Below are 16,018 nucleotides of genomic sequence, written 5' to 3'. Positions count from 1 at the left end.
TGAAGCAAAATAACCCTGAAGCACATTCCTACGTTGTAGGCAACATATCTTCATTTAAAATGGGCTACACGATAAACCTGTCACAAGAGTCTTCTGCAGATCCATGAACAACTATGTGTAAAAAAAATAAGCTATAAAAACCACTGAACACAAACCCAATTCAGTATAACTAAATACTATTTCTTCTTGAAGTAAGCCAGGGTAGCATGGGTGCCACACTCAGTCAAATCTCTGGCACTTAGCAGCACTTAGAGACATACACGATGCAATCTTGGAATCCAGGCAAAGACAGATGGAAATGAACAATAAATGAACGGGTGGCTGGACAGACAAAAAATCTCTCCCAACATTTTCTCTTCCATCTGCTTCTCCTTGTAACTGTACCTTTACACAATCAATTCAAGCCCCAGATTTCCTTCCTCGCGCTGGAAAGAGTACGAGGAGTGTTTATGACAGAGTGGAATGCGTTTAAACACAAAAAAACAAACAGCAAAATTAAAATCTGAAGGTAAGCGTGTGAGAGCAGAGACTCTGAGAAAAGTTTCCTTAAAATAAAACATTCTTGCTATTTCCTTTGTTTTTCCATATTGTTCTTTAATCTTCCTCCTAGAGGGGGATCTGAACAGCAGCGAGAGATAAGCAGAGAAGAGATGAAAGAAGGAAAGATGCAACTTAGAAAGAGTAAAATCTGTTTCTCTTTGTTTAAGTCTCTGGTATCACCTGCAGCAAAATGGAAAGGAAACATGCTGGGGTGGGATTTTTGCTGCAAGCTTGTGTCACAAACAGTGCACAGAATACAATCATTTTCATCCTTCCCATCGAGTCTAATGATATTTGACACTTACAAGTTAACATATACCATGTTATTTCTAAACACTATGAATCATCTTTCATTTAAATTGATGTTGCTCCTGTGGGGCTGAAGAGAGGACAAAAAGTCCAAGTGGTTAAAAGCCATGCAGCTACTGAATGAGCTTTCAGGCTCAATAAGGTACAAGAATCAGTGAATTTCTTTAATGAATTGTATAGAGGAGGAGTGGCACCTGTGATGCTGGGTACCATATCACCACAGATACCTCAAAAATGCACATGGTTAGTATTTTCTCCTGTCATCAAATGGGCAGTGATAATATGAGACCAAAACCTCCTCTTCCTGTGCACATGAATACTTTGCTACCTAATACAAAGTTAGCTTTTTAAGAGAAAAGTGATAAAGAATACTCTGTGCTGAAGGTACATTTATAACATAGCCTTAGATTACTTCTTAAAACAAAACACCACCCCAACAGGCTGTGACTCACCATCTACATGATACCCCATCTACTGTAACTATCATTTTCCATTCCCATTTACTAGATTTGAAGAGAGTACAATAAAACCTTTTTTTCAACATAATCATCAAATTTACAATCAATTGGTTTTATTGATGTGAAGGACAGAGGTTTTTCTGGTAGCAAAAGAAAACATACAACTCCACCTGAATCTTCCACTAATTTAGATTTCTTGCATGAAAGCAGCAAAGTACTTTGGAGCTGTCCCTGGTGACCAGTTCCTGATGAGAATGGGGTTGGCCTGAAGATCTAACTCAGTGCCATGAAGGACACTGTTCTCTGGCACTGATGCTGGCTGCTTTTATGGCAAAACCATACTGATTTCAAGACCACTCTGTAGTCAAGCACTTCAGAGTGCTGCAAACACTTTGCGAGAGTTGCAGCACTGAATTTTATCGGTTCTGTCAGTTTGATTGGGTTGTATTCTAGCTTCAGAGATGCCAGCTATATAGTAATGTTTTATTGCTTGTAACTCTGACAAAGACTGTTTTATCCAGCCCTAGAAATGTACTTAGAGAGCTGTAAATAAAAAGCGAAATTTCACAGGACTAAGATTCCAGGTTGTGAAGAGCAAGATGACACAATCACACTAGAACACTGGTAGCATTTTGTGGCCCCTAGTTAAGCCTTATTGCTATTTTAGCAATTGAATAATGATGGAGGACGCTACAGCAACTTTGCCTTGGGTCATGAAGAACATCAATGCACAGGTACAGAAAAAACCTTTCACATCCATCTCCCTGCATGTTAGTTCCCTATCTTATGGAACACTTCCTGTTGACTAGCTATAAAATACAGTCTTTTGATTAAATATCAAAAATTAAATAATAATAAAGACTAATTCTGCTGAGCAGCAACTTTGCATAATGCGCATCATAGCACATACACACAGAGATGGTGTTTCTGAAGATATGTATTATACTCACCTACATCTAGTGCCTATCCCTACCTCCTAGTACATGGCTTATTTTGAAGAATTGTCTGTGTTCAGTATTGCAGATGACAATATGAACTTAGCTAATGGAGAGTTTACTTCAGCTGACACCATAGAGAGCTCCTCTGAGAGCGAGAGCTGCAGAGCTTGCATTTCTGTGTTGTGTTGAACCTGATCCAACATCCATTCTAGCTGAAGTCAACAGGACTCTTTCCTTCAGCACACGTTCTACTAGGCCCCTGGTGCAGTTAGTTGCAGTGACAGCATTTGAATGCTGAAGTTCTTGAACCCTCATGCTACACAGATACTTCACAACTTAAGGAACATGTATAAGACAGAGCTAGAGAAAGTTATTTTCCTTCCCATGCAGTGCTCATTTTACAGTCTACCACCAAAAAAAAAAAAGAAGAGGTTTTTTTCCTAGCCATTGAGCAGCCCCCTTGTTTTACATCCTTTTGTTCTTGAAAAAACAAAGAAACAAACCCTCCTCCCCCCAAAATACCCCCAAAACACCAGACAAAAGTACCAGCTGCCCACCTGCATTGTCTCAATATCAAACAGATACTTCAAAGGAACGACTGTCTCAGATTTTCCGATATTTAACAGTTCAGAAGTGGCTTGTGCTGAGAGCTGAAAAGGATCAACCATTTCATTTTGTGAATTAAAACATCCTAATGAAAACCTTCTTCCATTTCAGGCATGCCCCTGTACCACAGAAGGCCACATACAGCCTTGATCATGGACCAAGACAAGTGGTTCTCTCAAGAGACTCATCTGAAAACTCAAACAACTCATGCTAAATACTTTAAAACTTGCCCAATGCTTTAAAACCAGTTTCAAGAGTCTGATTTTCTCTGCCCTCCACTTGCTTCTAAAATCCACACGATACACGTAGGAATGATTGCTTTCATAACTGTAGTTATCTAGTGTTTTGTCTCACTGTTACTCTCATTAAATATATTAGTTCTCAGCAGAAACTCCTAATGACAAATTATCAGAAACTGAAGATCCCTAGAAGAAAGGAGACTGTATGTGTAGCTGGATTTTCCTCGTTTTCCATGTTTTTCTATTTGTAAGTGCCCTCACAACATGATTCACAACTAACATGAGAAATTTAAGTTACTTAATGATCTTGCACTGTATTCTTTGTCCCTTCTAGCAGCCAACCCCTTCCCTCCACTGTTTAGCAGAACAATGCCCACACTTGCTGACCAAGTTGTACCAAGTTACACGCCACCGAGATTTGTAATTTTTGAAAAACAAACCCCAAAACTTCACATAAGATGGAATAATCAGGAGAATGACATATCCTGGAAGCTTGTTTCAAGAGAATGAGGATTACAGGCTACCCATGGAAACAATCTACTTGAGGTATTTCCTAGAGATCCAATCACTGTCAGAGTAAAATTTCAATGTGTGATGCAGATAAATACAGATGGCAACCGAGCTGCAAATTGACCTTGTAGGCTTGGGATAGATTTAGTCACTGCTGCCAAAAAGATTTTCAGGTACATCAGAGATTTGCGCCCAGGGGTCCTCTTCTTACCCAACTAACTTGTAATCACAACTGTCAGTTTCAGAACATTTATATGACCCTGTGGAGTGCAATGTGAGTCAACCATCTGAATGTGAAATTCATTAGACAACTGCAGCATGCTCAGTGGGAGCAGATTGCAAGACAACGGTGGTGTATAAGAGAAGATGAAGGATCAGGTTAAAGGGCTCCTGCAGTGGTTTCGCAGGTTTGGGAATAGGTGTGCACACCGTCTGTGCCAATGTGCCTTCTCACACACCTCCAAAGAGATCATTGGGATGCTGCGAAAACTTCAGCAGTAACAGAACCTGACACCTGTCTCTTCCAGTGTCAGGGTATAACAATGATTGGACTACGCTTTAATAAGTATTGCCATTTCTTGTTAATCAAGGATATCAGGCTTTGAAAGTACAATTTGCTAGATTATAATTTTGCTGTACGAGGTGTGAGCGACCCTCCCCACACCACACTACCCGTTACCCACAGCACCTCTTAGCCCATGCCAATCACCCATCTCTAAATCATTCTAATGATATAAAGGGGTTTTGAACACTACTAAATTGTGTCTAGTACAAGCAGGGCTGATTTATCACTCCTCCCCCACTTATACTTGTTTTAGCTTTCACTAGTCCAAAAGGAATCTATCAGCATAGTTAAGGACCTTCTGTAAAGCTGAACCCTTAGGCAATGAGACTCCTTGGCAGGCTTTCAGTGAATTATCAGATACATATTTTTTTTCATTTAAGTCTAATTTTACTTCCCACTTCTATTTTTCCCTCCATAATTTCTTGTTGCTGAGGTGAGCACTTACAGAGGAAAGCAGCACTGCTATTAAAAGAATCAATACTTAAATTGCACAATACTTACATTGCTTCATTCCGCTTGCATCCTGTGCGCTTTGTCTGCGAGGAATAGTGATCAATTATGAAGATCTGTCAGGTTTGCTATTACATGAGATCATTTATTCTGTTAAGAGGATAAAGCAAAGTCAGCAAGCTAAGAACATATCAAGCCAACTACAGTTTCAAAGCCTACAGTTATAGCCTCTTAGAAAGACAAGTAATTTCCTGTATGCTAAACACAGAGCTTAAGAACAAAGGGACAGCTCTTCAGCCTGACCATTAAAAAGAAAGTCATCAAGAACTAAAACACAGAACTCAAAAACTCTGAAAAACTTTCTGTAATAGTGTTTTCACCTAAGGGCTTTCCCTAAAGACCTCCCTTCTGCCCTAAAAACAGTCAACAAGAAGAGCACTTACCAGATTCTTTTTGCACTGAACCAAGGAAGCGCCTCGATTTTCCACAGCTGGCCCAGTTCAGGTTCTCTGGAATGCCAATCAGGGCACGCAGCTGTGCTCTTCTCTTGCCTCTCTGAGACAACGTCAACTTGAATTTGCCAAAGGTAGCGGATGCCCAAGTGCTCTGTAACAGGTAGAAGAAAAGTCGCAAGTATCAGCAGAATATGACTTTCAGGTCTCTAAGAGCTTGATATTAGTGGGATTAAGCTCTATTATTGTAATTGAATAGGCTGGCCACTGCATCATTAAACTTGCAAACGCGTTCAGTTGCTGACTAACAGTACCCTAGTTCCATATATGTGTGTGCTCAATCCAAGCAAGAGCAAGGTCAAAGACAGATTTTGTTTCTTCATGTTTTATGGTTTTGCTTTTCTTCACAAGATAAAAGACAAAGACAAGAGCAGAATATTTTATAGTGGTTTTCAACTAATGCTTTGAAAGGTAATTTCTGAATATTTAAATGTTTCCTCACAGTGGGAATTCTGATATTTGTAGCTACTGCAAAAGAAGAATCTTTTACTACTAAACTGGTTGAAACAGAGTCTGGGAGAGATGCCAGCACTGTGAGTGCTCTGCGTAGCTATGGAACAGGTATAGTGCAACTACAGCATGGTCAAGCTATTTTCTATCCTTAGCAAACATCTCATCCTAATTTGGAAAGGACTATGCTGAAGGTAAAAAGTTTTTTCATTCTGCACCTTCCATTCAGCAGTGATTTAAGGAGCTAATTGGTTCCAGCACCTGAGATCTAGACCCTAAATAAAGATAAGCACCTATTACCTCTTGCCTCTTGTGCCAGCTGAAGGCCATGTACCTCAGAGGGTGTGAACCCAAACCCTAAGAGGTGCAGCCCTCCACATTGAACCCTCTTGCTCTCTAGTTAGAAGAAGCCCAGCATGTGAAGGCCAGGTCACACTTGTGCTCACACCTTACAGGCACAAAGGACAGGTATGATTCTGAGAACACGAAGAGGAGCTTGACCCTAGGTACCAAAACTAGTAAGGCTTAAGCTACTTGGACCTTCAAAACCCAATATGAGCTACCACTTAACATTTAAAGTCTTGAATCAAATTGCTTCCATTAAAATGCATTAGATGGTAAGTACCTGCTTGGAGGTATATGTAATACCACCAAAACCCTTAAGACATTAGCTTCTAAGCTAAAGAATGATGCTTAATACAGGCTTTTAGCTGTCGTTCTGCTTTATGGGGCTCAAGGCAGAAACTACGGTCTGAAACCACACAGGCCCAATTCTTCTTCCAGCTCAGCATGCTCCTGCCTAGACCTACACAATGTAGTCCTGTGCTATTTCCAGGGGCATATTATTTTCTCAGTACAGATTTAAACTCTACAGAATACAGTAGAGATTTTCCAGACATACTGGTAGGATACATTTAAAGCTGAACTTTTCTAGTTCCTTGTTATTCTCCCATATATCTCATGTACAGCTTTCTTTTAAAATGTGAGCAATCTTAAAATATGTATTTGCATATATGAAAGCAGAGTTTGCATCCTGCTCTGTGGCCCAATGACATTTGTGTTCCTGAGCCTGTCCTGAGTCTGCTGATATGTTACACAAGCAATGACAAGCTGCAGAGAAACAATTTAGAAGAAAAGCAATACAATTCTAAATGCGTTATGCTTATCTACATTTGTAATTCCAGTCATGGATCCTATCTGTTTGTAAATTTCAAAGCAAAATACCTCTGAACTTGCTAAGTCAGTAAGGATATGCTCATCTTCTTCCTGCATAAAATTAGACCCATACCAGGCAGCTGTGAACTGATTAAAAGAGTCTCTCCAGCAAAATAAAAGAAGATAGGTCTTGTTATAAACTTGGTTGCTGGCTCTTGACAGAGGTAAGAATGTAAGGTGCATTGAGATGCTTATGAGATTCTTACTGACTATTACGAGAACTTTAAGAAGTAGTTATATGCTGAAAAGTGACTCTGAATAAATAGCATTGTGAAGTTCCAAATTTATTTTCTCTCAAAGTCTTACAGAATAAATTTTCCCACTTTACAGGTAAAGATGCGGCTTCTCTCGCTGACAGCCCTGCAAACTCTGAAAGTCACAGCTGTGTTCTCCTTGACTTGTGCATTTCATTACTGCTCTTTTGAAGTGGTGTATTAGTTAAAACTCTATTGTTAATGTAAGAGAGAAAAAAAAATAATCCAAACTACTTCCCGACCACTCTGTTTATTCTACAGGACTAAAGGATTTTTTGCCATATAAAAGGAAAAAGTCACACAGGGAACAGACCTAATGAGTATGGAGGGATGACTGTCCGTGGCTCCATTTTGGCGCAGGAGTGGAAGAACACAGGGACAGGCAGGTGCAAGCAATGACCTCTAAGTTTTCTGAACTCAGAAGGATTTTCTTGCATTCCCCAGCAGCCCACCTTCCAGTCTGGGTTGCTTTTGCTAACATTAAGGAATAAATCCCCCCAAAGTTAAACAGCCCTTGCATTCTGACCATGAAAAATATCCTGTTCATGTCCAGTTCAAACTAGAGGTAAAGGTGCAATCCTCCTTACATACACTACTACTGTGCATGGCTCGATAGTAAATCAGGAGTGCAACAAGTTCAGTCATGACCCAAAGGCAGCAGCGTCCCAGAGCCAGCAGATGAAGGGAGCTTGTGCACCATGCTGGTTCCTTTGCTCAGAGATCACAGCTGGCAGGTTCATTAGCATCAGCCAGTACAGCTGTGCTCCTCACAACAGAAAACAAACAGCCAGAGCTTATTTCCACACTGTGTCTTTTGTTGGGTTGTGTGAAGTCTCCTCTCACGTTGGTAGAAATGTGTTTAACACACATGAAGAGCGATGCCAAGTGCCTCTCTGCTGTGCTTACCCCAACAGGTTCCTCCACGGAGACAAGTGTTTACAACGGTGATGGCTGCAGTTGCTGTGGGCTATGAAGGAAACCTTCAGATGTTTTTGTGGCTGCTCTGAAGTCTTCCCTGGCGCTGGTGGAACTCCTGCCTGGAAAACCTCTCGCTCCAGCCACATACATTAGACAATTGGCCTCATGATGCACTAGGAAACTGTGCAACCTGCAGTGCATTTACCCATTTGGCTTCAGACATAAATCTTTTAATGGGCCTTGAATATAAAAGACAACTAGTGCACATCCTAAGATTACTATAAAGCTATAACCATAGCTAAGGTGGGGGGGCACAAATCACTCTGAGATTAGATTTCTCTGAATCATAAAGATTCACCATAAAAACCTAGTTATGAGCATCGTTTAAAAAAGAGTTTCAGAGCATGAAATGTTAGAGACATTTGCAATTTTTTAGAAAAATAGTGACTTGTTGAAGATCAGATTTTAAATCATCCTCTCAAAGCTGTCTGAATACTAATTTCTTGTAGACAGGTCAAGGAGACACATAAAAATGTTGGCAAAATGGGTTTTAGAAGTGTCATGTAATACACCCAGTACTGGAATGTCATGGTCTACTCTCCTCAGAAAGTGATTAGGGTCACAGTTAAAAGATGTTTCATTTTGAAAGATGTAGATAAATGCCTATAGACAGTTTAGAAAATTTTTAGTATCTCATTCTTGTCAAAATCCTTTAAATCTGATTTTAAGATCTCTGGATTTAATAAGGATCTTGGTGAAGCACCAAGGGAGAAAAATCTCTTGGAAAGGACAGGACAGGACAGGACAGGACAGGACAGGACAGGACAGGACAGGACAGGACAGGAAAGGAAAGGAAAGGAAAGGAAAGGAAAGGAAAGGAAAGGAAAGGAAAGGAAAGGAAAGGAAAGGAAAGGAAAGGAAAGGAAAGGAAAGGAAAGGAAAGGAAAGGAGGAAATTAGAGAGAAAATGGGAAAATCAAGGGAGAAAGAGAAGAATAAAAATAAGTTTATAGAGGTAGGTAGAATATAAAAAAACCAAATTATCTCTTCGTTAGGGGTATGTTACCTGTAGAACCCAAAGATTGTACTTACCCTTACTCTCTAAGTTGTATCTTTAAAGCTACTTGATCTGTAAGCTGAGTTTGGCAAGGTGGCGGAGAAAGGATTAGGTTTGATTCCCTTTAATCATAAATCTAGTTTATCACCCTTTCATATAGTGTCTTGGGCCATATATTATTTTCAGCACCTTTGCTTTCTCAGATTGCTATGAATAAAGGATATTGTCTAAAGCTTGGACATTGTATGGTGCTAGAAAAGAAAACAAAAGTCTTTGCATCTTATTGCTTTCAAGTCTCAATAAATTCAAGGTACCTGGATGGCTTTTTGTCTTGAATTTACAGCTCTGGTGATGAACATCTTCAGGGTGCGTCCAGACATCAAGAGAAGGTTTTGCTTCAGAAAAGCTTTCTTTTAGGAACATCAAGTGCAAAATTAACGATCCGGGATCCAGTCTGGAAAAAAGAGATATAAGTGTGAAGTGAACCTTTAATGGTCTGTAAGGAGGAGTAACATTGCTTAGAAGAGTTTTTATAGCACTGCACTTCCTACCACTTCAATAATAATAATAATAATAATAATAATAATAATAACAACAACAACAACAACAACAGTAACAATGCCTACCTCTTAGATTTTAATTTCCACCAGCAGAACTCAAGTAATTATTTTCATTTCTTATCTTAAAGCAATTGGTAACAAAGAAAGAAATGTGATAATGTGGTGTTTTCTGCTCTCTGTGTTTTTAAGCAATGTGGCAGGACCCGTTTTGTCTCCTCTGCTGAGGCAGGTTGCAGAGAAGGACCAAATAGCAGCTAAAACTCTTTTCGAGCAACCACATTTTAGACAGATAACTATAATTTCCTTAAAGGTGAGGTGGGGATCATGTCATGGCCACACAGGATATCTGGCTCCTTTGAGCAGAAAAAGAATGTGTTTGTTGCATTTAAAAGCCCCACCGTTTCTGCTTTCAAATATACGCCAGAAGACCAGCGTTAGGCAACATTAGTATGGCACGTTATTGATGGTTGATGCTACCTATCTGTTCAAGCCAGACAGTTAAAAAACAGATTATATGATTTTTAAGAAAAACAATGAAATAGAAGTATTAAAGTGCTCCTGAGTCTGGGTGAGCTTCATTTTTTTCCTCCTACAGCCAACAGAAAATTGTCATGCCACATTAATTAATCCAGGTCAGGATGGTGCAGCTGTGAAGCTAGAGGACAATTCATGCTCAGAAAAGACTCTCTGTTTTCATGTTGTGTTTAATGAGCCTATTGGTTGAAATATTTGTTATCACTTACTTCATTTCCAGGGAAAGATGAATATGGCTCCTGTATTTTTGAGCCTCTCCAAGACAATGACTGAGATTCAATAGTTTCTACTTTCTGTACCTATGTTCTGTAGGTCTGCATTCACTTCCTCATTGGCGGGGTTGGAAAAGAAACAATCAGGATATTCACACAGGTCAGGTTTCCCTGAAGAGACCTCGCCTCTCATACTGGTGTTCCTTCTGCTAATCCAAACGTAGAGACGAATAGTAACAATTCATTTCAGCTATATATTATTAATTTTAAGCAGCCTAATTTTTCTTTCAGCCACTTTATATTACCCACATGTAATGACCCTTGCCCACATAAATCAGCCAGGAAGATTTAATTTGCTTACTGATGAATCCAGTTCTGTTCATTTCCATCCTCTTCCTGCACAACTCTGAACATATCGCTCAGATTTTTCTTGGTCTCCTGGAAGAAGTAATGCAGAACTAAACCCTTCCGTGACACTTGGAAAGTTGCCCTTCAGCTCCCAAATGCTGACTAGTAACTGCAGGAATCTCAAGCGTTTCTCTCAATTGTATTTAGTGGTACTGTGCTAGATTATGCTTGATTTTTGTAATGTCCATTTTGGTTAAATGAGGTGATAATTAAACACAGTCTATGGAACAGAAAGTGTTATTCAAAACTAACCAGCAAATGTCACAGAATAAATACAATGACAACTTGCTAAGAAAGGAGATCATCCAAAGTCTTGACTTGGTGTTATTTCAAATCCCAAGACACAAGAGTTTTTATTCCTTTGTTGTTTGGGGTTTTCTGTGTATTGCTCGGCTTCAGTTCCTGTCAAAGCCATCCAATCAACTCTGCTGACTGCTTGGTGAAATTCCCTTCTACACTTGGGTCGCTATGTACTGAAGAAGAAGGTTATCTGCACTATTAAACCTTTGACCTCTTGTCTTTTGAAGAGATCATTTTGCATTTCGCTATGGCAGAGCTGTAATTAGATCTGTTAATTAAGGACAGAATGAACTTTTCAAAAACTCTAAACCCCTTTGCATTTTTGATAAGTTTGCTTAGGTTGTTACTGACCTTCATACAGGGTCTGCCACTGCTTATTAATTGTTAAATTTTAATTAGGCATGCTGATGAATGTGCTAGCCTTTGCAATAAATAAAAGGTAGCTTCATTTATAAACAGATATTTACCAGTCTGCAGTGAAATTATCTGCTTTCCTAGAACACATTTAATTCAACATGTTTTGATAACAGTAATTGGTAGTATCTAAAACCCAACCCAAACAGATAAACATAATGACTCCCTGGTTCAGAGACTGGATTAACTGTGCAAACTGAGCTAGGACACTAATCTTAAAAACACTGAACTAAATGGCTATAATGGCTGGTTATTCGTGGTATTTTTACCGAAATTCATGGTATTTTTACCGAAATTCTTTCAAAATGTGTTTCCCAGAGAAGAATCAACCCTCCCTACAGAAGAAGCGGGTCAGACTGGGGAAATAGAGAGGTAAGTGGATGAAGAAGAGGATCATCTTTCATGCCTAAGGGAAATGAAACTCTGAAGCACTAGCAAGCAACCTGCTTTTTTCTTTGCTGGTGATAAATATGTGGCCATATTTTGCTTATGTGACCCACCCAGGGACTCCACAGAATAACCCACAAAGAAGGTTGTGAAGCAAAATAATGGGAATCTGTCCCAAACTCCCTTGAAATCAAAGGCTACCAGGAATCTAAAGAATTCTTTCAGGTTGACTAAGAGCCCCATATCTGAAAGAAACATGAGGTATCTATCCCATTTGATTACTCTAGTAGAATTAGTACCCACATTGTTGAAATTGGACCTTTGGCCACTCCCACCTCTTGCCTCTTGGAAGGATCATCAGAAAACCTCCTCCTGGTGAATGAGGTATTTAATTACCCATGGCCATCACCATGCAGAGTTAACAATCACCACCTTCTGACCCAGCGCACTCATGTATGTAACTTTAGTCCCAGTTTCAGTGCCAGAACTCTACACTGAGCAACAAACTGTGAAAATAATAGAGAGTGACTGAAGTCCTGGTTCAGGTAGAGGTACATGGCAAAAGTCACCCTTAATTCCCACACAGTCCCTGCCAAACTTCAGAGATCCACTGCCAAACGCTCTGCACTGCTCTTATCTGGACTCACCACATACATAATGCAATGCTGCTGTAGCCAGTGCTGATTTTGTAGCTGTTTCAGTGTTTGCCTTGAAGAAAGAGCACATATGATTCACGTTTTGCTAGGAAGTTTATTAAGCATCTCTTCCCAAGGACTGGATAATTAGATAATTATCATGTTGTCGGTATTATCACTGATGAAATGCTACCGACATTTCATTAGGGATGGTCCACATGGGTTTTGAAAGCTGATGAAGTGCACTGCTCCGAGCTGTGTGTGTAGTGCCAGGGGTTCCCTGTCCTCTGACCATCTCAAAGCGTGTGGTCACTGCTGCTTGGTTTGATGCCAGTTCTTAAGTGTCGAGTGCTGCTTTCATGATTCACGCTGCAAGCAGCAGGGCTGACGACTGACTTGCCAGGGTGATTTCAGGCAGTCATGAAAGCGCTGCTTTTCAAAGGCCGGTGCTTTGGGAGCATTCTCCCCCACTGTAGGAATATTTTGCTAGTGGTACGCCTAGCTGCTAATGGGACTTACAGTGGGAATGCAGAGACAATAGGCAAATTCATTTTCTGGGTACTAATAAGTATGTCTTCCCAGAAAACAAATTTCAACAGACCCTTTATGTGGGACTCAGTGATATGTGTGTGATTATCTGCTGACACTGGAAAAGAGACCTAAGCCAGTTTTCGGTGTTCAAGTAACCTGTCTGCTGCTAACCCTGGTCTGTCCACAGATGTTCCTGGCAAGTCTACTGAGAATCAATTCCTTTTCTTTTGAAATTGGGTATGATTGCATGCCTGGCTTTGCTTTTCCCTGCAATGAAAAAGCAAGAGAAATATCTGAAAGCTTTCTCCCTTACAGACGGAAAAATGACATTCTGTCTTCAGCACAGGGTGGGCATGCTTCATCTGATATTCGAGACACACACTAATGCATCTTATGCAGTGTGTTGATTTAAGTGAAGACCAACACCCTAGAAATACAGTTGTTGCTGCACCAGAAAATGGGGCATGAAATAGAGGCTGCATATCAGTCTTTTTAATAATGATCTCCTCTGAGCGGTATTAACGAGCTGGAAGAGAGGAATTATGGTTGAGCAGAATTTCTTCCCCTTGAACTTGGAATAGCAGCAGGACATGAAGGAGCTGTAATAGAATGTTATTTTACAAGAAGTAAATAATGTAACAGAGTCTATAAGGATGTCAGCAGGAGAGTTAGAACTGTCATAGCGTAATCCTGACTTGAGCAGCAATGTGTGAAAAAGTAGCCTGCAGCAGTTTTTCCAGTACTTCAATAATTCCTGCTTTCTCACTGATCTTTGTTTACTCTACTTACCTTGTCAAAAAAATGTTTTACCTCGTGTTCAAATGTGAGTTAAAAGAGGAAAACGTATTCCCAGAAATCCCAACTTTTCAAGCATACACATTTTCTTTGCTTTTTCAGTTGTTGTTATGGAAAAGGTGGAAAATTTGTATTCACTTAAGAAACATAAAGATTAATAAAACCATAAATAAAAGGAAGCCTGTATCTTTTTTGCTTATTTTTCCTTCCAACTAATGAATAATTCAAAAAATTGGCACTATTACACTTCACATCCTTGTGATATGATGGTGTTTTTTTCCAAAGAGTCCTCAAGTGTAAGCTCAGGAGGTTCATGAAACTACACAGTTATTGTTATTGGAATACAACAGCATCTTCCAAGACACTGCAGCACCTTTTTATCAGTACAGAAGCAAGGCTGAGAGGACAAGTTTGCAACTAAATAAAATGCCAAGTATTAAACTGAAACTACAAAAAGAGGCAGGTGGGGGGGGGGAACGACGACAGTCTCTTTTTTATTATTTCTGTTTTCATACGACATCTCTCTAAATTTTCTTAAACCGTTATTACAGGAATGTAGTAAAGACTGGGGGACAAACTAAAGCAAACTTTCAGGATGGCTTTGCTTCTGCCTTGACACCGTGCACTGAATTCAGAGTACATACCCCCAGAAGAAAACTCTCACAAGCTTTCCTTGGCACAAATTCAGTCTGACTCAGAGGACCTAAGCACCTCTGCTTTCCAAAAAGCGTTGCTTCTCTTGCTACCTGTATAACTGGGACTCTTGCAGAACTCAAGATCCTATGCAATATTCTCACCCCATCCTAGTGACATCCTCAGGAATACTATGCCACGCTTTTAATTCAAATTGTGCTGGCTTCTCTAAGTTTGAGACAGACCTTTAACATCAGTTTAGTGTAATGTGTTTGTATGGAATATTTGTCTTGGTTTTCAGGAAATACATTAAAAACCTTTCACTGAGAATATGAGATATTGCATTGTCCTTGAAATTGTGTTAGGTCCTTCAAAGCCATTTAATCTCAATTAAAGCAAAGCATACAAGATAAGGTGCTCTGAAGATGCATTAAAGCGTGTTATAGTGCCAAGCCTCCGTGCACTTTGACACATCCTAAAAGCACTGTGGCGTTGGTTTAAAGGTACAGTTCAAAAACCTCCTGGCGACCCATTATCCGTGGATCATTAGCATAATTCAGAACTATTACAGTGTATTGTGCCAATGCGTGCTAACAAGAACTGTTAATGTATGAAGTCTTGACATGATAGATTGTAATGCCTCTGGTTCTGTCATGTCAATGGAAGTTTATGCATTAAATAAAACACACCAGGGGATTAGATGGCTGAAGATTGGAAAAGCGCAATAAAGCCTTTTAGTTCAAAATCACCATTTGTAATCTATGCTGGAACTGCAAAGTACAGCCAAAAGTTTGACCTCCGATGGACAGTCAGAAATGTATGTGAAATGGGTTCAGTGTTGTCGGTACAGTCCTTCCAGCACAGGACGGCATCCTCCACACCGTCCCTGCTGGCGTCCCACGGGCTGCCGGCGCCACCGGGGCCAGGCTGCCCCCACAGCTCAGCGAGCACCAGACGCTCAGGGTGACACCAGGAAGCTTGTGCCGCTATTGATTTTGCTGCACTAATTCAGAGGATAAACAGAGGACTCCATTCCCCAGAGTTATCAATCTGGCACCTTTCAAGCACGTTTAGATTGGCATAGGCTTTTGTTTTCTGTTTTCTTTTTTTCCCTTCCTAATTATGTGTTAAGTGCAGCAGTGTTAACAGATGTCACTAGAATATAATTCCCAAGGATTTCAAGAGCAAATAACACCAGGAAAAAATTGATTCTCAAAGAAAATATTTAACTATCATGATTGTTTAGAATAAATTATATTACTTTCTTAAATGCCTCGCTCAAATACTGGTTTTAGAGTTATTTTGTCATAAGGTTTTTGCCAAAGTTGCCAGCAGTGTTGAAAGACAACCACACAGGAAGAAGATGGTGCAACATGAGAATTCACCAGCAACAAGGATGAAAGGCATCGGGCCACGGTTTTTACAGCGGTCTAACCTCTGCACCTACAATACGGTACCTATTGCAAAATCCTGCTGTGGCAGAAAAGGTATTTATGTTTATAACATGCTAAAAAACACCACATGAGTACCATGATACCCTGGCTATTTTCTTCTTGTTTTTTGGTCTTAGAAAACCATTTTATATTTCT

At 39.9% G+C, this 16,018-nt stretch overlaps 1 long non-coding RNA gene across 1 annotated transcript; it reads right to left on the bottom strand.

Annotated features, from left to right (window-relative positions):
• Positions 1-5,139: 5,139 nt before the first annotated feature.
• On the bottom strand, positions 5,140-10,463 carry LOC309444745. Its single transcript, XR_014185151.1, has 3 exons — positions 10,324-10,463; positions 9,335-9,474; positions 5,140-5,221 (listed from the first exon to the last, which is right to left on the bottom strand). It is a non-coding gene; the product is annotated as an uncharacterized lncRNA (long non-coding RNA).
• Positions 10,464-16,018: the final 5,555 nt, after the last annotated feature.

Source organism: Streptopelia decaocto, assembly GCF_964273445.1.
Source record: "Streptopelia decaocto genome assembly, chromosome: 11".
Classification (NCBI taxonomy): Eukaryota; Metazoa; Chordata; class Aves; order Columbiformes; family Columbidae; genus Streptopelia; species Streptopelia decaocto.
Note: the sequence above shows the minus strand (reverse complement) of the source record. Positions and strands in the feature narration are given on the sequence as shown.